Source organism: Macrotis lagotis, chromosome 8 (genome assembly GCF_037893015.1).
Source record: "Macrotis lagotis isolate mMagLag1 chromosome 8, bilby.v1.9.chrom.fasta, whole genome shotgun sequence".
In the NCBI taxonomy this organism is placed as follows: Eukaryota; Metazoa; Chordata; class Mammalia; order Peramelemorphia; family Peramelidae; genus Macrotis; species Macrotis lagotis.
In genome coordinates, this window is record NC_133665.1 from 100,154,199 (window position 1) to 100,171,708 (window position 17,510).

A 17,510-nucleotide genomic window follows, 5' to 3' on the forward strand; every position below is an offset into this window, starting at 1 on the left:
ATGGCAGGGAGTGAGGCGGCAGCACCATGAAGGCCTCGGGCACCCTAAGAGAGTACAAGGTACTTGGAAGATGCCTGCCTACTCCCAAAAGTCCAGTGCCACCTCTTTATCACATGCAGATCTTTGCTCCTAACCATGTTGTAGCAAAGTTCGGATTCTGGTACTTTGTGTCCCAGCTGAAAAAGATGAAGAAGTCTTCTGGAGAGATCATATACTGCAGACAGGTCTTTGAAAAGTCCCCTCTTAGGGTGAAAAATTTTGGCATCTGGCTGCGTTACAATTCCAGGAGCAGAACCCACAACATGTACAGGGAGTACAGAGACCTGACCACTGCTGGTGCCGTCACTCAGTGCTACCGAGATATGGGGGCCCATCACCGTGCCCAAGCCCATTCCATCCAGATCATGAAAGTGGAAGAAATTCCCACCAGCAAGTGCTGCCAACCAGCAGTCAAGCAGTTTCACGACTCCAAAATCAAGTTCCCTCTGCCCCACAGAGTTCTGCGTCGCCAGCACAAACCACGCTTTACTACTGAGAGACCCAACACATTCTTCTAAGTGCAGAGGCAAGGAGGCACAAGTTTTATTTGATCTGTTTAAATAAAGTTCCTATTTGGAAACCCAGAAAAAAAAATGATGAGGGGGCTGCTAGCGAATAGAGCACTGGCCCTGGAATCAGGAGGACCTGAGTTCAAATCTGACCCCAGACACTTAATAATTACCTAGCTATGTGACCTTGGGCAAGGCACTTAACCCCATTACTTTGCAAAAGAAAAAAGAAATGATGAATTTTAAGAAACAAACAACCCATAAAGTCATTCTAGCACTAACAACATAAATAATTGATAGGGGCGGCTAGGTGGTGTAATGGATAAAGCACTGGCCTTGGAGTGAGGAGTACCTGGGTTCAAATCCGGCCTCAGACACTTAATAATTACCTAGCTGTGTGGCCTTGGGCAAGCCACTTAACCCCATTTGCCTTGCAAAAACCTTTAAAAAAAAGATAAATAATTGATGATGATGATGATAAAATTAATAATAAAAGCATTTATATAGTTCTTCAAAGTTTTCAAGTATATTACAATATTTTATTTTTATAATCACAACAATCCTATGAAGCTATTAATATCCCCATTTTACAGATGAGACAGACAGACTAATCTTTGCAGACAAAGATTAAGTAATTTGCCTAGGGTCAGTTAGGCTAGTGTCTGAAGTCATATTTGAACTCAGGTCCTCCTGACTCCAGGTTCAACTCATTGTCCACCTAGTCAACTGCATCTAGAGTTAAGAGCTGGTTGGTCATCATGTCCAACTCCCTTATTTTACAGAGGAAAAAATGGATCCAGAAAAATGACAGAAGGTCACACAGGTAAGTCAACTGGAGAGTCAGAATCCCAACCTGGTCCTCCAATTCCAGAATCAATGATCTTTCTCCTACATCATTCCCAACAGGCTCAAAGCTGTGGCCACACTGCTAATAAGTGACTCAGGACTAGAATCAAGATCTTCTGAATCTGAGCTCTGGTCTTTTTGTTAGACAAGAGTTCTATTTAGAAGGAAGAAGAAGGCAATGAAGAAAGCAGGGATGGAAAGAATGCTACAGTGGGAGCCAGAAGAACAGGGATTAAAATCTTGGGTCTGCTACTCTTATTACCTGTGTGAACTCAAACAAATCATTTAACTTCTCTACTGTAAAATAATATCCTTTACATCCCTAAATCTAGGATGCTAAGGCAGAAAAAGGGCTCAGTTTGAGGAGAGGAAATGGGAAACAACTTCAGAGATCTCAGCATTTTGTGAGGGTGGAGCCATAAAATAAGCTCTGAAGAGTGACAAAAACAAGGATAGAGTTTTGAACAGTCCCGGTTCCAACAAAAATTCCATCATTCAACATTAATCTAGCTAGATATCTATCATGCTTTAGCACTGTCCTCACTAACATTCAAATGGTTGATTCAGGTTCAACTATAGCCCAGAGATTCAGACTAATGGTCATCAGAAATACCAGAAAATCTCACAAAGGGTATATCTATAATGTCTGTTTTGTGATTGTGCTTTCTGATCAGCTTAGTAGTTTTGCAGCTCACAACCAAAGATCTATATCTATAAGGCTTTTATATTTGCTATGAGTTTCCCCAAACAGGCCTGTGAGGTTTGATTATCCTTATTTTACAAATGAGAAAACTAAAGTTCAGAGGAAAGGAAGTGATTTGCCCAAGGTCATATGACTAGTGAGTATACCCTGAAAATTACATCCTGAAATGGAGGTTGACAATCAGCTTGAGATGGGATATAACCTCAGTCAGACTGGAAACTCCTTAAATAGGCCAAAAGAGTCTTGCCTTCACCTCCTTCTGACTCCCTCCATACTGGCCAGAACTGGCCAGAACTGATTCCAGAGGGTGAATAATAGAAGGTTGCTGATGTTGAGATCCAGATAGCTTGAGTTCAAAAGTTGGTGACAAAACGGGTGCTTTAAGGTTTATAAAATGTCTTTCTTGCAACAGCCTAGAAGATTAGAAGTACAAGTATTATTATTCTCATTATACAAAAGAGAAAATGAAACTCAGAGAGGGGGACTAACCTTTTGATTGTCACTTAATTAAGGGGTGATAAGAGCCCAGGGTCCAAATAAATACTCCTTACCATAGAGCTACAGCCTCTCCACTACTGAACAAGTTACTGAACCTCTTCTCTGTAAAAGAGAGATAAGATTCTCTGCACTCCCTTCCTATTCCTCAAAGTGATGGTGAGGAAAGGGCTTTGGAAGTCTTCAGATGCTTCCCCAGAGCTATCATGAAATGTCTGGGGTACTCTGGGATGCTTCCCTACTTTTCAGGAAGGCAGAGGAAAAAAATAATTACATGCACATGACCTTGTTCTGCTGTGAATTATTGCCTGGAGAGGGGGAAGAGGGGTCAACACTTATCTCTCTTACCCACACCCTGTTCTCCCCACCCCAGCCCCAGTTGGTCAGACAGGGTTCTCTCACGCTCTCTCCAGCTCTTTCTCCTATCCACTCCCCAGAAAAAGAAAATGAAGCAAGGGGGGAAAATGCCTCACCCCAAATTATTGTTCCTCTTAAAGGAGGGGAACTAGGTGTTTTGGCTCCCTGCCCTGGCCTTCTCAGTCTCCACCTGCTGGCTCCACCCAGCTGGGTTCTGTTTATTGGGATTGCTGGCACCACAGAGGCCCTAGAAACCTGGGGGAAAAGTTAATATTGACCAAGTACCTCTCTTTTCCTTTCCTAGTGAAGTTAAGAAGGGTGAGCCAGGCAGCAATGTTTTGGTAAGGGTCAAAATCACTAAGCCCCCCAATTCCATCCTCAAGGTGAGTTATTGGGGGGGGGGGAGGTGTGTCACTGTGTCTTTTCTATTTAACCCAAGGTACAATGTTATATATCCAACATACTTTTTAGAAAAAGAGGCTTCACGAATAAAGTCCTAGGGGTGGCTAGGTGGTGCAGTGGTTAGAGCACTGGCCCTGGAGTCAGGAGTACCTGAGTTCAAAATCGGCCTCAGACACTTAATAATTACCTAGCTGTGTGACCTTGGGCAAGCCTCTTAACCCCATTGCCTTGCAAAAACCTAAAAAAATTAAAAAAAAAAGAATAAAGTCCCTGGGAGGACTTGGAAGGCCACTGGGAGGTTTAAATGTGTCTGAAAAACAACTATGGCAGAATGGAAGAATCTCTGGCCTTAAATTCAGTGGAGAGAGTCTGAGGGGCCAATGTTACATTTATTGTGTGATCTAATGTTTCTTTGCCTCAGTTTCCTCAACTATAAATCAGAGATAATCACGTTTGTACTACCTTTCTTACAGGGCTATTATGAAGAAAGCCTTCTTCAATTTGCAAAGCTATAAAAATGGGAGCTAATGTTGTTATAGACACATTCATTCTGCTCTTCTCACAAAACATCCACAAATACACACACTCTGATGCTTCCACAAATACACACACTCTGACCCTTCCACATAACACACACACAAATTGGTGTTGAAGGATTTGGGTTGAAATCCCAGCTCAACCACATACTACTTAGGTGACCTTGAACTTAATATCTCTGAGCCTCAGGTTCCCCATCAACAAAAGACCAAGTATGATGATATACCCCAGAGACCCTTCAACAAGGGAGGCTAAGGAGGATGGAGCAATGGAGTTTGAGAGTTCTGAACAACAATAGAGTGAAGAAAATATCTGGGACCACTATGGTGAGCCCCCTACCCCACTCCCCCAGAGTGGAAGACTATCAGGCTCCAGAGGGGCAAATTGGTTCAGATTGAAAATAGCAATTAAAAACTTTGGTACTAATCAGTAGCAGGATCAGGTCAGTGAGTGACTGATGAATTTTGAGCCTAGGCTAAATAATGATATTATGTGTGTGTGTGTGTATAGATATTATAGATACATAAATTTCTATTATATAAATCTGTATTTGATATTAACTGGATAGTTAAATATCTAAGTGTTATATGGCTCAATTCTCATTGTCACACTGAGTAGTAGTATATATGTAAATGTATTTATACAGTTTTGGAAACTTCCAATATATGGATAACACAGATGTCTCTATCAATAACTACCTACATAGATCTAAATAGAGATATCAATATATAGATATATTATAAACATGGCTATAATCCATATATAAAGATGTATCTATAATCTATATGTATATATAGATATATCAATAGACATAGATATATCAATGGACATAGATTTTTTTATTCCTATGTGTATACTTATATACATACACACACACATACACACACACATACACACACACACACACACACACACACACACACACATTATGAATGTTGATATATGTAGGTTTGTATATAGGACTACCTACAATACATGAATCTAGTTCTCCCAACTGGGTGACCCTGGGCAGTATGGCTATATAATCTTGTACTGCCAATTTCACATACAGGAAGGGGCTGGATTAGGTAATATGTAATAAATAGGTATAATTTCCATAATGACGCAAATGGAAAGAAGAAACCACACAACAGCAACATTCAAAAGTTAATCTAACAAAATGAGAAAGCTCAAGCAGAATTAGAACAAAGAGATGAGGACAGTTCTACCTCCCTCCTCCCCCACTTTGTGGAAGTGGGAGGTTCCCAGGTATACACATATTTTGATCAGTTGTGCTGGTCTTTTCATATTTTAAAAAAGATATCTTATTTATCCTATTTATCTATGGGATGACTCTATGGAAGCAGGAGGGGGAGGATACTGGGGATAACTATGATGATATAAGAAATAGAAGAAAACAATAAAAAATTATTTTCAAAAATATGTAATATAGAGCCATACAAAAATATGTAATATAGATCCATGTTACTGTGAGATTCTCCAAGTTTCCAAAAAAAACCATAAAGCAACATCTTGCAGCTCAGATTGAGGAGATGGATTCTCTGGTTCACCCCTCCAATTGTACTCTGAGCTGAATCAGCATTCCTTCCATTCCTATTTCCCACACTGAGGAAAAAGGTATAGATGGAAAAGCCCAAATTGAATACTATGAAATTCTAACATCTAGGGTTGCCTTGTGAGAAGAGACAGGAGAAAGTCCCTTCCCAGCTTCTTCTTTGCAGAGAGAAGGACACTGGGTATCATGACAGACTTTTCCCAATGTATTGAATTGTACTGAACTGATGTTTTCCCTGTCTTTTTTATTCTTTGTCATAAGGGATGGCTTTCTTGAAGAAGAAGTATATTGGTTAATATGTTAGAACAAAAATATCAATAATTTTTTTTTTAATTTTTAGAAGGTATGACTGGGGATCCCAGACTATCTGAGACATCTTCAAGGATGTGAAGGCAGTTAAATTTCCTCAATTTCCCTCTCTGATATTAGATAATTACTGATGAAATCTCCTTTTCTTACAGGGAAGGGCTTCAAGGGAAGGAAAGAGAAGAGAACAGGCTGAAGAGAGAGGGGCAAGTCCAAAAAGACCCAGATCTATTCATTCTCTCTCTCTCTCTCTCTCTCTCTCTCTCTCTCTCTCTCTCTCTCGGTTTTTTGCAAGGCAATGGGGTTAAAGTGACTTGTCCAAGGTCACACAGTTATTGCTGCCAAATTCTAATAACAAATACATGGTCCTGCCATGGTCTAACCTCTCCAGACCAACAATGGAAAGGTCAAAGTCCTTAGGTCCCTACCTATGGGGAGCCTCAAGTGAACAAGTGACTGGGTTAAGTGCCTCCAGGCATGTTCTGGTCTGATAAGAGACACAATCCTCAGGGAATTTCTAGTTTGAGAGGAGAGACAGGCTCCTCTCCACTGCCATCTGCAACCTTGCAGAGAAGAATACTATCCCAGTCTAATAATCAAAGTTGCCCCAAAGTGGAAAAAAAAAAAACCAGATCCTTCAAGAGATACCAAGTTCTTCATTCTTCAAGCAGAGGATGGATGACAGGTTAATGGGGGTGAATCTTGGTATTCAGAAGAGAATCTTGTTCAGATTGGCTCAGGTGCCTCTGAGAGCCTTTTCAATGCTAAGTTTCTATGATAGGGAGACAGAGACTCTATTTGGGGGGTGCAGGACAAATATAGAAAGGCAGAGAGAAAGAAGTGGAGAGGGGCAAAATGCTCCCTCCACTGTGCCTGTTGTGTCCCATTGCCATTCAGCTCTCTCACTCTATCTTGGGATACTGTAAGGCAGGGAAGTCAAATCTTCCACTGTCCTGTGTAATGCCATACCCTTTCTCTTCAGTTACAAAGCAATAGAATACTAGATTTGGTATCCTTAGACCTGTATTTAAATCCTGGCTCTGCAACTCACTGAGGGTCTCTTTCCTTCTCTGTAAAATGAGGAGGTGGGACTAGAACAAATATTCTTATCTAGGGATATTCTGAGACTTTAGGAAAATTTCAAGGTACCTGTAAACTTGGGAGGGAAAAAAATTATATCTTCGTTTCAAATATGTAATTAATTTCCTTTATAGCCCAATTCATTTTATTACATGAATTTTTAAAAATACATTATCCTAAGAAAAGGTTTGCAAATTTCAACAGACTGACAAAGATTCAAGACCCAAAGTGAAGAACTCTTAGATTGGAAGATCTCTCATTTCTCTTTAATTCTAAATACTCTTTTCTTCCTGCAGATAAGACAAGGCTCTAGCTCCCCCTCCTCTCTATCTCAGACAGCCTGGAAAGTAGTCATGTGGTGGTCTTTGAATCTCAGAGTACTGAGATAGAAGTCCAGTTCTGGCATTTGCTAACTGTAATCCTTTGGACAAATCACTATCTCACAAAGAGCCTCAATTTTTAAAATCTGTAAAATGGAAATAATAATAATGCGCTTACTTATTTTAGAGGGCTTAAGTGAGGAAAGCAATCTGTCAGTCTCAGATTTAGATTTAGGACCCAGGGAAAGAGTGATTAGAACCAGAATTCCCAGAGAACACAAGATTAGAAACAGAACTATTCACAATGAAAAAAGTAATGGAATGATGCCATACCAAACTAGATACAAAACCTCTTTCGGTTCTAGAAATACAGTGAAGGATTCAGCACATTCTCTGCTACCAGGGAGCTTACAATCTAATAGGGTAAAATAACATGTACATAGAAAACTATGACACAAGGAAGAGGGAGATAAGGACATAGGAGAGGTCTGGGCAAGGGGCTACTAGAATTTGAGAAAGAAGAGATTGCTATCATTTTCACTTTTCACATGAGCACTGAATAAAATCAGGAAAAAGTTCACAAAGTGGCAATTGAGCTGGAATTTCAACAGATGAATATATGTGTGTGTGTGCAAAGGAAGTATGGCATATCATATACCAAGAATGCCCCCCCCAGCCCTGAGGGAGGACAGTAGGATGTTTCCATGCTAAGATGCCTAACCCTATTACTTCAAGCACCATGGATTCTTCTTCCTCCCATCTCCTCCATCATCTTACATCTACCAAATTCCTCAGTTCCTTTCTATTTTACCACAAGGCTTACTCCCTTCCCGAGGTTTCTCAATGTTATGTGCTTTGGAGAAACAGCCCAGAAGATGCAAATAGGAAACCTGCCTGGGAGTTGTGGCTCTGGATAGTGCTTCTCTGAATAATTATGGGCAAAGTCACTTCATCCCCATAACCATCAGTTTTCTCATTGGTAAAAATGTGGATTTGTATATCTGACCTTCCTCACCAAGTTTGGGATGAGGAAAAGAATGTTTAAAATCTTAAGGCACAGTAGAAATGTGCTTATTATATGACAGTGTTGTATAAGAGAAAAGGCACTCTATTTGGCATGAGATATCATGAATCCAAATCCCAGAACTTCTACTTGCCCTCCGTGACATTGGACAAATAACTGCAAAATGAGTGGCCTGGGTTCAGTAAAATCTAAGGTATCTTCAGTTTCTAACTTTGATCTTATGATTCTTTTACTATATAGACTTGCCATGTCAATTGGGCTTTCCTTCCTTTCCAGGCCAAATTTCTAGAAAGAGCCAGTTATACCCAATGCCTCCACTTTCTTGCCACTCCTCTTCCAAAAGTCTGCTTCCCAACCTTCTAATTCAAACTCAACATGTCTAAAACTAAACTCTGCATCTTTGCTCACCTTACTAACAAATGTATATATTGCCAGAGTTGGCAGGACCACTAAAACATAACATATCAGAGCTTTGGAGGGAAAATAAAACTTTGTGTGAGTTAAAAGGGACCCTAGATACAAAATGTCAGTGTCAGAAAGTATCTTAAGAGATCAATTGGGGTGACTGGGTGGTACAGTGGATAGAGCACTGGCCCTGGAGTCAGGAGTACCTGAGTTCAAATCGGGCCTCAGATACTTAATAATTACCTAGCTATGTGGCCTTGGGCAAGTCACTTAACCCCATTGTCTTACAAAAAACCTAAGAAAGAAAGAAAAACAGATCATCAAGGCTAGCAGTTCTCAAATCTTTTGACTTCAGGACATCTTCACATACTTAAAAAAAATTGAGAACCCCCAAGAATTTTGGTATATGGATTTTTTCAAGTTGTGTTGGGAAATAATTAACCACAAAGTCACACTTTTAAGTTAGCACTATTTCCATCACTTTCTTAAATCTAGACAATACACACACCAATAAACTAAGTCTTGATTTATAACATTTGGTTCACAAGGAATATTTAACAATTGGTACAAATTTGTATAAGATGACTCCCACATACTTTTGTATGTCTGTCAATATTTACCATATTAGAAATTAAAATGACTAAAATGCTATAAATCAATTCTAAAACTACAATAAACCCTCTTACATGTTATCACAAGGAAAACATTTTAAAGAAAAGTACCTATTTTTGAGAACAAAAAAGTGATGAGTGGTATTATTTTACATATTTTTGCAAATGTTTTTTATGTCTGTTTAATAGACAATGGGCTAGATTTACATATTCAATCTGTTTCACTATGTTCTTTTAGTTGAAAGATAGGAAGAAAATCTACTTGTACATAAATATGAAGTTAGAAAAGAGAAGTGAATTTTAATAGACAATTAATGTCCTAATATTGTGAAAATAGTTTTGACCTCCCAGACCCTCTCTGAAAGGGACTCTGGGAACCCCAGGGTTCCAAGGGTCACATGACAAACCTATGCCAACCTCTTCATTTTACCTAGAGACCTAGAAAGGGAAAGAAATTTAGTCAGTCTTAGCAATTAATAAAGCTACAATCTCAACTCAGGTATTTGTCAGTGGCTCTGACAAATCCCAGTTACCCGCTCATCAAATCCCAGAATCACCTTTGACTTCTCTCTTCCTCCCATATCACATTCAGTCACTAAGTTCCCAATACTCTTTTCTTTGACCCTTAGTTTCTCCTTATATAAAGTCTCATATCTGTCCCCACTCCTTTCCACTGCCATTACCCTTATCACCTCTACTCAGAGCAGGGAGGGACTTGAAGCCCAATCTAAAAGAGGACACACCCCGAATCAGATTTAAGACAGCTGGGACCTTGCCCTGATTTGGGTCCCATTTGTTAGAGCAGAAAGAACATTTGAAGTCAAAGGTCCAGGTTCCAGTCTAGACTGCATGACCTAGTTTTCTTCATTTGTAATTTGGAGGGTTTTTGTTGTTACTGTTGATTAGTTCTTTCAGCTATGTCCAATACTTTGTGATTCCCATTTTGGAGTTTCTTGGCAGAGATATTGGAATGATTTGTCATTTCCTTCTCCAGTTCATTTGACAGATGAGGAAACTGAGGCAAACAGGGGTAGCCCAGGGTCACAGAGCTAGTAAGTGTCTGAAGTGGAATTTGAACTTTTCTGTCCAGCCTTGGGGTTTTTTCATGTGAAGATTTCAATTTAATTCAATAAGGATTTAATAGGTGTGTACTACTTGCTAGACCCAGTACTAAGCTGTTGTTATATTGTTGATTGTCCATAACATCAGGGAGGTGATGCCATGACAAGCAAGTTGGATTAAAGTGAGACAGAGCTGTACAAAATCACTAGCCACGCTTTTCTCCTCTAGAGCCATCTGGGTCCAGTGGTCAGAGAAGGATCAGGACAACTAGAGATGATCCTGGATGCAGTGGGAGACCTTGACCTTATTAAGCTAAGATCTTTCCCAGATCACCATACTAAGCACAGAAGATACAAAAAGAGGCAAAAGACAAGTTTCAAGAAGCCTCCAAACTAATAAATCAAATAAGATCTAAAAGAGGAAAAGACTGAAACAGTTTGTAACCACTATAGAAATTCTAGTAAAGACTATTATTGTTACTGTGGTAAGTCTCTGTACCCTTTTATGCCAATTTCTAGCTTTCCTCTGGTGGAGGTGAAAGGCTCCTTCCTACCTGAGCTTAGCCCCCTGCTACTGTCTTGTGAGAGATGAAGGGAGTGTTGTAAGAGTAAGAATGTGAAGATACTTATGCTTATGACCATGAAGTATTTCAAGAATAAAAAATAATAGCTTTTTCTCTACACTATTTGAAATTTCCAAAAGACTGGTGACCTCATCAACATATATATCCATCTTGAACTATATTTTGCCACTGGACTCAGATGACCCTAGAGGAGAAAGAGACTCTTGACTTTGCACAGCTTTGCCTCACTTAAATCCAATTCACTTGCAAATCAAGACATCACTCTTCTTTGGTCCTCTTCCAACAACAATAATCATAACCCTCTCAAGCTGGTCCTAATGACTATCTCTCTATTTCTGTCTCTCTGTCTGTCTGTGTCTCTCTCCTCCTTCTCTTCCCTTAACCTCAATGCCTCGCAAAAAAAATAGGCTTGATTGTTGGTGAAGTTGTGAACTGATCCAACCATTCTGGTGAACAATATGGAACTATGCCCAAAGAGCAATAAAATTGATCATTCCTTTTAACCCAGCAATACCAATACTAGGCCTATATCCAGAGAAATCATAAAAGATGGAAAAAGTCCCACATGTTCCAAAATATTCATAGCAGCACTTTTTGAAGTGGTAAAGAATTTGAGATTGAGGGAATGCTCTTCATTGAGGAATGGCTGAACAAGTTATAGTATATGATTGATACTATTGTTCTATAAGAAACCATGAATGGCTGGACTCTAGAGAAGCATGGAATAGATTTACAGGAACTGATGATGAGAGAAGGGAGCAGAACCAAAAGAATATTGTGCACATTAACAACATTGTGAGTTGATCCACTTTGATGGATGTAGCTCCTCTTGGTGGTTCAGAGCTAGGACAAACCATAAGAAAACCAAACCAAACCAAACCAAACCAAAAAAAAAAAAAAAAAAACCCTACAGAATATGAATGACTACACAATTTTTCTCTTATGTTTTTCTTATGATTTTCTTTTTTCCCCCCTTAATCCTAATTCTTCATAGAGAAAATGACTAATCTATAAACACATTAAACACAAATGTGTATGTACAATATTCACCAGACAATTTGCCACTGAGGGGAGGGAGTTGGGGAGGGAGAGTAGAAGGAAATTATGTAACTTAAAAATATGCATATACTAGTGAATGAATGTTGAAAAACTTTCATAACATGTAATTGGAAAAATAAAATACAATTAAAAAAATAAATATCAGAACTAGAAGAAAAAAATAGGCCTGTTTCAAGGAAATGCTTTGGGATTACTAAAAGCACTGTACAATTTCCCAAAGGAAATCCCTCCCACTGTCCCTCCTCTAACTGACAGAATGCTGGACTTCACTCATTGTCTATTTGCAGTTTGTGTTCAAATTATATAAATATAATTTTATATGCCTTTAAAGTATTTTTACTCCCAACTCCCAGGGAAGTAAGTAGCACAAACATTATCATCCTCTCCATTTTACAAAAAAAGAAACAAAAGTTCAGTGATTTGCTCCAGATCACACAGCCAGTAAGTGACACAGTTGGGATGGGAACCCAGACTTATTGATTTCAAAGTCTGGCACTATTTTCTACCACACTGTGTTCTCTTCCCAGCATCAACTCATTTTAATATTTACCCTCAACAAAACAGAATTAGAAAAACAAAACTACTCTCTACCCCCACAATCACATCATTTTGTTATTCAGTCATTTCAGTTGCATCAAATTATTTGTGACCCCATTTGGAATTTTCTTGGCAAAGATACTGGAATGGTTTGCTATTTCCTTCTTCAGCTCATTTGGCAGATAAGGAAACTGAGGCAAACAGGATTAAGGAACTTGCCAAAGGTCACACAGTTAATATATGTCTGAGGCTGTATTTGAACTCAGATCTTCCTGACTCCAAGCCCAGCACTCTCATACATTCCCCAGATCTTATAGGAATGATTTTTGAATCATCTGCCACTTTTGCTGGTTCATGCTTTGGCTGCTCTCTGTCATATTACATTCATTAAAAGATTACTGCAGCATTACTGCAGTAGGGTAGGGTCATTAAGAAGAGCACTGGACTGGGAGTCAGGAAGCCTAGGTTCTAGTCCACATTTTGCTCAATGCATTCTATGATCCTGGATAATCACTTCCTCATTAGTCAATAGCTAACATAATAATAATAATAATAATAGTCAATATTTAAATAATGCTTACTATGTGCTAAGTGTTTTATAATTACTATCTCATTTGACCCTCACAACCACCCTTGGAGATGGGTAATATTATTACCTCCATTTTACACTTGAGAAACTGAGGCAAACAAAAATTAAGTGAATTACCCAGGGTCAAATAGGTGGAACAACTACCTTTGAGGGTTACTAAATTCAACCAGCATTTTATTTTATTTTTTTAATTTTTATTTAAGGCAAAGGGGTTAAAAGCGATTTGTCCATTGTCACACAGCTAGGTGATTTATTAAGTGTCTGAGGTCAAATTTGAACTCAGGTCTTCCTGACTCCAGGGCTGGTGCTCTACCCACTGTGCAACCTAGATGCCCACAACCAACATTTTAAAGGACCCATTATGTGTCTGTGTTAAACTCTAGCAATATAAAGAAAAAAATTCTGTCCTCAAAGAACTTGCATTCCACATCAAGTGGGAACTAGTGTTCCTCCAGTAGAAGGAGAATGGGTTTTGGAGTTAAAAGTCCTGGGTTTGAATCCTGACTCTGCCAACCTACTATCTGTGTGACCCTGAACTGAGCAATAAGGAACCTTACTGAAGTTCTTTCTCTTTATCTTTACAATGAAGAGATTGAACTAGACATATATCAAAAGAGATAATTCTTATAAGGGTTTAAGGCAAAATATAAATGCAACATAAATAATATTGGTTTTGGAGTCAAAAGTCCTGGATTTGAATCCTGACTCTGCCACCCTACTATCTGTGTGATCTTGGATGCAGCAATAAGGAACCTTACTGGGATTTTTTTCTCTTTCTCTTTATAGTGGAGAGATCAAACTATATATATATATATATATATATATATATATATATATATATATATAACAAAAGATAATTTTTTTTTCAGTTTTTGCAAGACAAATGGGGTTAAGTGGCTTGCCCAAGGCCACACAGCTAGGTAATTATTAAGTGTCTGAGACCGGATTTGAACCCAGGTCCTCCTGATTCCAGGGCCGGTGCTCTATCCACTGCACCACCTAGCCGCCCCAAAAGATAAGTCTTGTAAAGGTTTAAGGCAAAACACAAATGGGACTGTGTAAGACATACAAATTACTGAGAATACAAAGATAAAATACTTGTAGATCCTACCCTCAAAGAGTTTATAATCTACTTGTTGGGGAGGGAAGAATCTTATACAAAGATGGATAAGAAAAATAGAAAGTAGTCTGTGATCATAACAAGAGGAAAGGAGGGGCAGCTAGGTGGTGCAGTGGATAGAGCACCGGCCCTGGAATCAGGAGGACCTGGGTTCAAATCCGGTCTCAGACACTTAATAATTACCTAGCTGTGTGGCCTTGGGCAAGCCACTTAACCCCATTTGTCTTGCAAAAAAAAAAAAAGGAAAGGAGAAACTCCAATTTTTCTGAACCAGTTTCTTCACATGGGCAAGTTTTGTGTCACCTTTCAGTTTCCCCTCTTAGATGGACATGCAAGATCTCTCACAAGTTTGTCACTCATAGTTTGTCTCTGCCCAGTTTTTTGATCTCTCATACACACAATCTTTCACAGTTTGCTGCTCACACATAACTCCAATCTCATTCCCATATTTTCTATGGCCCCTAGATACTAGAATTCTCCCTCCTCAAGCTCTCTTATGCAGCACTGTGTGCCAAACCAGAGGGTCTTTCTTTACTCAGCTCCCCCCGAGCTGGGTTAAACATTAATTGGCTTCTTCCGCCCCAACCTTTCCAAGCCCTTCTTTTTTTAGGCTATAGTCTCAGTAGGAAAAAAAACACATTGGGTGTGGCCCTAGAGAATCTGGGTTTGGTACCCACAATCAGCATGACCTTGGGCAAATCACTTCCTTTCACCATGACTCAAGTTTCCTCATTGGTAAAATAAAGGGTGGGACTAGATTCAATTCAATTCAATTTAACAAGCATATATAAAAAGCCTACTGGAGCAAGGTATTATGCTAGGGGCTAAAGATAACAACAACAACAAAAACCAAAAATAAAAATCAGTACCCTCTACATCCTGGAGCTTGCTTGCATTTGACTAGTTGATCCAGCATTATAAGTAAATATAAGATAACATGAGAAGGGAACACTAAAAATTAGACAGCAGAAAAAGTCTCCCAGATAAAGCAGCACCTGAAAGAAGCTAAGAATTCCAAGAAGCAGAAGGGAGAAGGGAGTGCATTCCAGACTTGGAGGATAGCTTAAGCAAAGGCTTGCAGGCTGCAAATGGAATGTCAAGTTCAGAAAATAGGCCAGTTTAGCTAGGTAGTAGATTATGTAAAAAAAGAATGATGTGTAATATGGTTCAGTCTGGTCTCACCCCCACATTTTACAGAAGAGGAATCTGAGATCTAGAAAAGGGAAGTGACTTGCTGAAGGGCACACAGGTAGCAACAATAACAAAAACAAAAAGAAAATATATATAGTTTTATACTTTAGAATATAATATTTAATGATTTGAAATGTTTTACATCTATTATCTCATTTGCTCTTCCCAACAAATGGGTGAAATGGGGATGATGATTATTAGTTAAAGAAGTTAAGTGCCCCAACAATGGTCACACAATTAAGTAGAAGAGGTAAAATCTGAACCCAGGTCTCTCCTGATTCTACTATACTACACACTTCCCATCTTTTGGTCTCAATTTTCCCATCTATAAAATAGGTTTAATAACATCTGCTCTACTGACCTCACAGAGTGCTGAAATGATTAAATGCAATAATGAAAACAATCTTTGTAAGCTATAAAAACATCATTTACTATTGTTGAGTCATGTCTGACTTTGTGACCCCATTTGGGGTTTGTTTGGCAAAGATTATGTAGTGGTTTACCATTTCCTTTTTCATCTATTTTCCAGAAGAGGAAACTGAGGCATATAAGGTTAAGTGACTTGACTAGGATCACAGCTAGTAAATGTCTGAACCTGACACATATGAACTCAGATCTTCCAGACTCCAGATATGACACTCTATGAACTGTGCCATCTAACTGTCAAACGATCATTAATATATTTTATAAACTATAAAACCCTATTAGTATTATATTATTAAATATCCACCATGACTTTTCCCTCTCTACTTCTCCAACATAATTAAATGAATTTGGATTTAAAAGACCCTAGTTCTTATGATCTTGGACAAGTCTCTTCCCTTGGTGGCTTCAATATCTTCATCACTAAAATGAAGATAATGATCCTTCTGTGATGTCTCTCAAAACAACATAGGCTATCAAAAAAAATTCACTATAAGCAAAGAGTTTCACAATTTTGGCAATTACCATCTCTTACTAACCTTCCCAACCCCCATAAGGAACCTCAATTTCATAAAGGCATTCTAGTCTCATCACCATTCCCCTTTACCCTAAGAACACATATCTGCCCTTGCTTATCCTCTTTCTCTCCCTGTAATTTTCCTTCTCCTCTGTCGTCACCCCGCTACCAAACTCCACAATCCTCTCTGCTTGTCTATGCCTACTCCATCAGCCCAAATCCCACCCCTTTATCATTTTAGTCTCTGATTTTCTCTGGATAATATGATTTAGGTAATATTCAAGCATTCGCACAACTTCCTGAAGATGTGAATTCTCTCCCCTAGAGACTTGGGTAATATCCCCCTTGTTTTGGCACTTACCATGGCTATTAAAGCTTAACTAAGTCTTCCTGGAACACCCTATATTTGTGACTACTAGCAGGCACTGTGATAGGCACTGGGGATATAAAGAAAAAGTACAGGTCTCTGCCAGGGAGCTTATATTCTATTGGAGCATAAAAATAAGTAAATACAAAGTAATTTGGGAGGGAGAAAGCACCTGGAAGTGAATAGGGAAAGGCTTTGTGGCATCAGCACAGAAATGCTGGGAAGGAAGGCAGGATTTCTAACAGGTGGAGGTGAGGAAGTGTTTTCCTGTATATATACAGGGAAGAGCTAGCAGATCAGATGGAATGAAGAATTCCTAAAAGGGAGTAAAATGAAGTAAAAAAAAGGGAGGAAGGAACCAGTTGAAGAACTTTAAATGTCAAGAAGAGCTTGCTTGTCTTTTGCCCAGAGGCAAAAGGGAGGCATAGAAGCTTTTTTTTGGGGGGAGAGGGGAAAAAAGGGAATAAAACACATTTTATGAATATTAATTTGATGCTTATGTGCCTATTTGATGAGTGGGAAAGAAATTAAAAATGAGGAGGTTAATTAGAAATCTATTGCAATAGTCCAGGCAGAGAAGAGATAGGGGCCTGAAGTAAAGTGACTGTCATGTAATTGGAGAGAAGGGAAATAATCATGATGGTTATACTTGGCAACTGATTGGATATTGGAGATCAGAGAGAGGGAAAAGTCAAAAAAGATGACTCCAAGGTTCCAAATATGTGTACATGATATTGCTTTCAAAAGAAATAGGGAAGTTTAGAGGAGAAATGAAAAAAGTTTGTGGGAAAGGGGGATGATGAATCCTGTTTTAGAACAAATGTGATATTTGAAAAAAAAAGCACTTAGCACAGTGCTTGATTCTATATAAAT

General features: G+C 38.9%; 1 protein-coding gene and 1 pseudogene across 2 annotated transcripts in view; one reads left to right on the forward strand and one right to left on the reverse strand.

Moving 5' to 3' along the window:
• The window catches only part of NBEAL2 (neurobeachin like 2), a 150,825-nt gene that overhangs the window by 124,989 nt on the left and 8,326 nt on the right, over window positions 1–17,510 (reverse strand). The gene's annotated exons all lie outside the window — the stretch shown is intronic.
• LOC141495890 (large ribosomal subunit protein eL20 pseudogene) lies at window positions 27–578 on the forward strand (annotated as a pseudogene).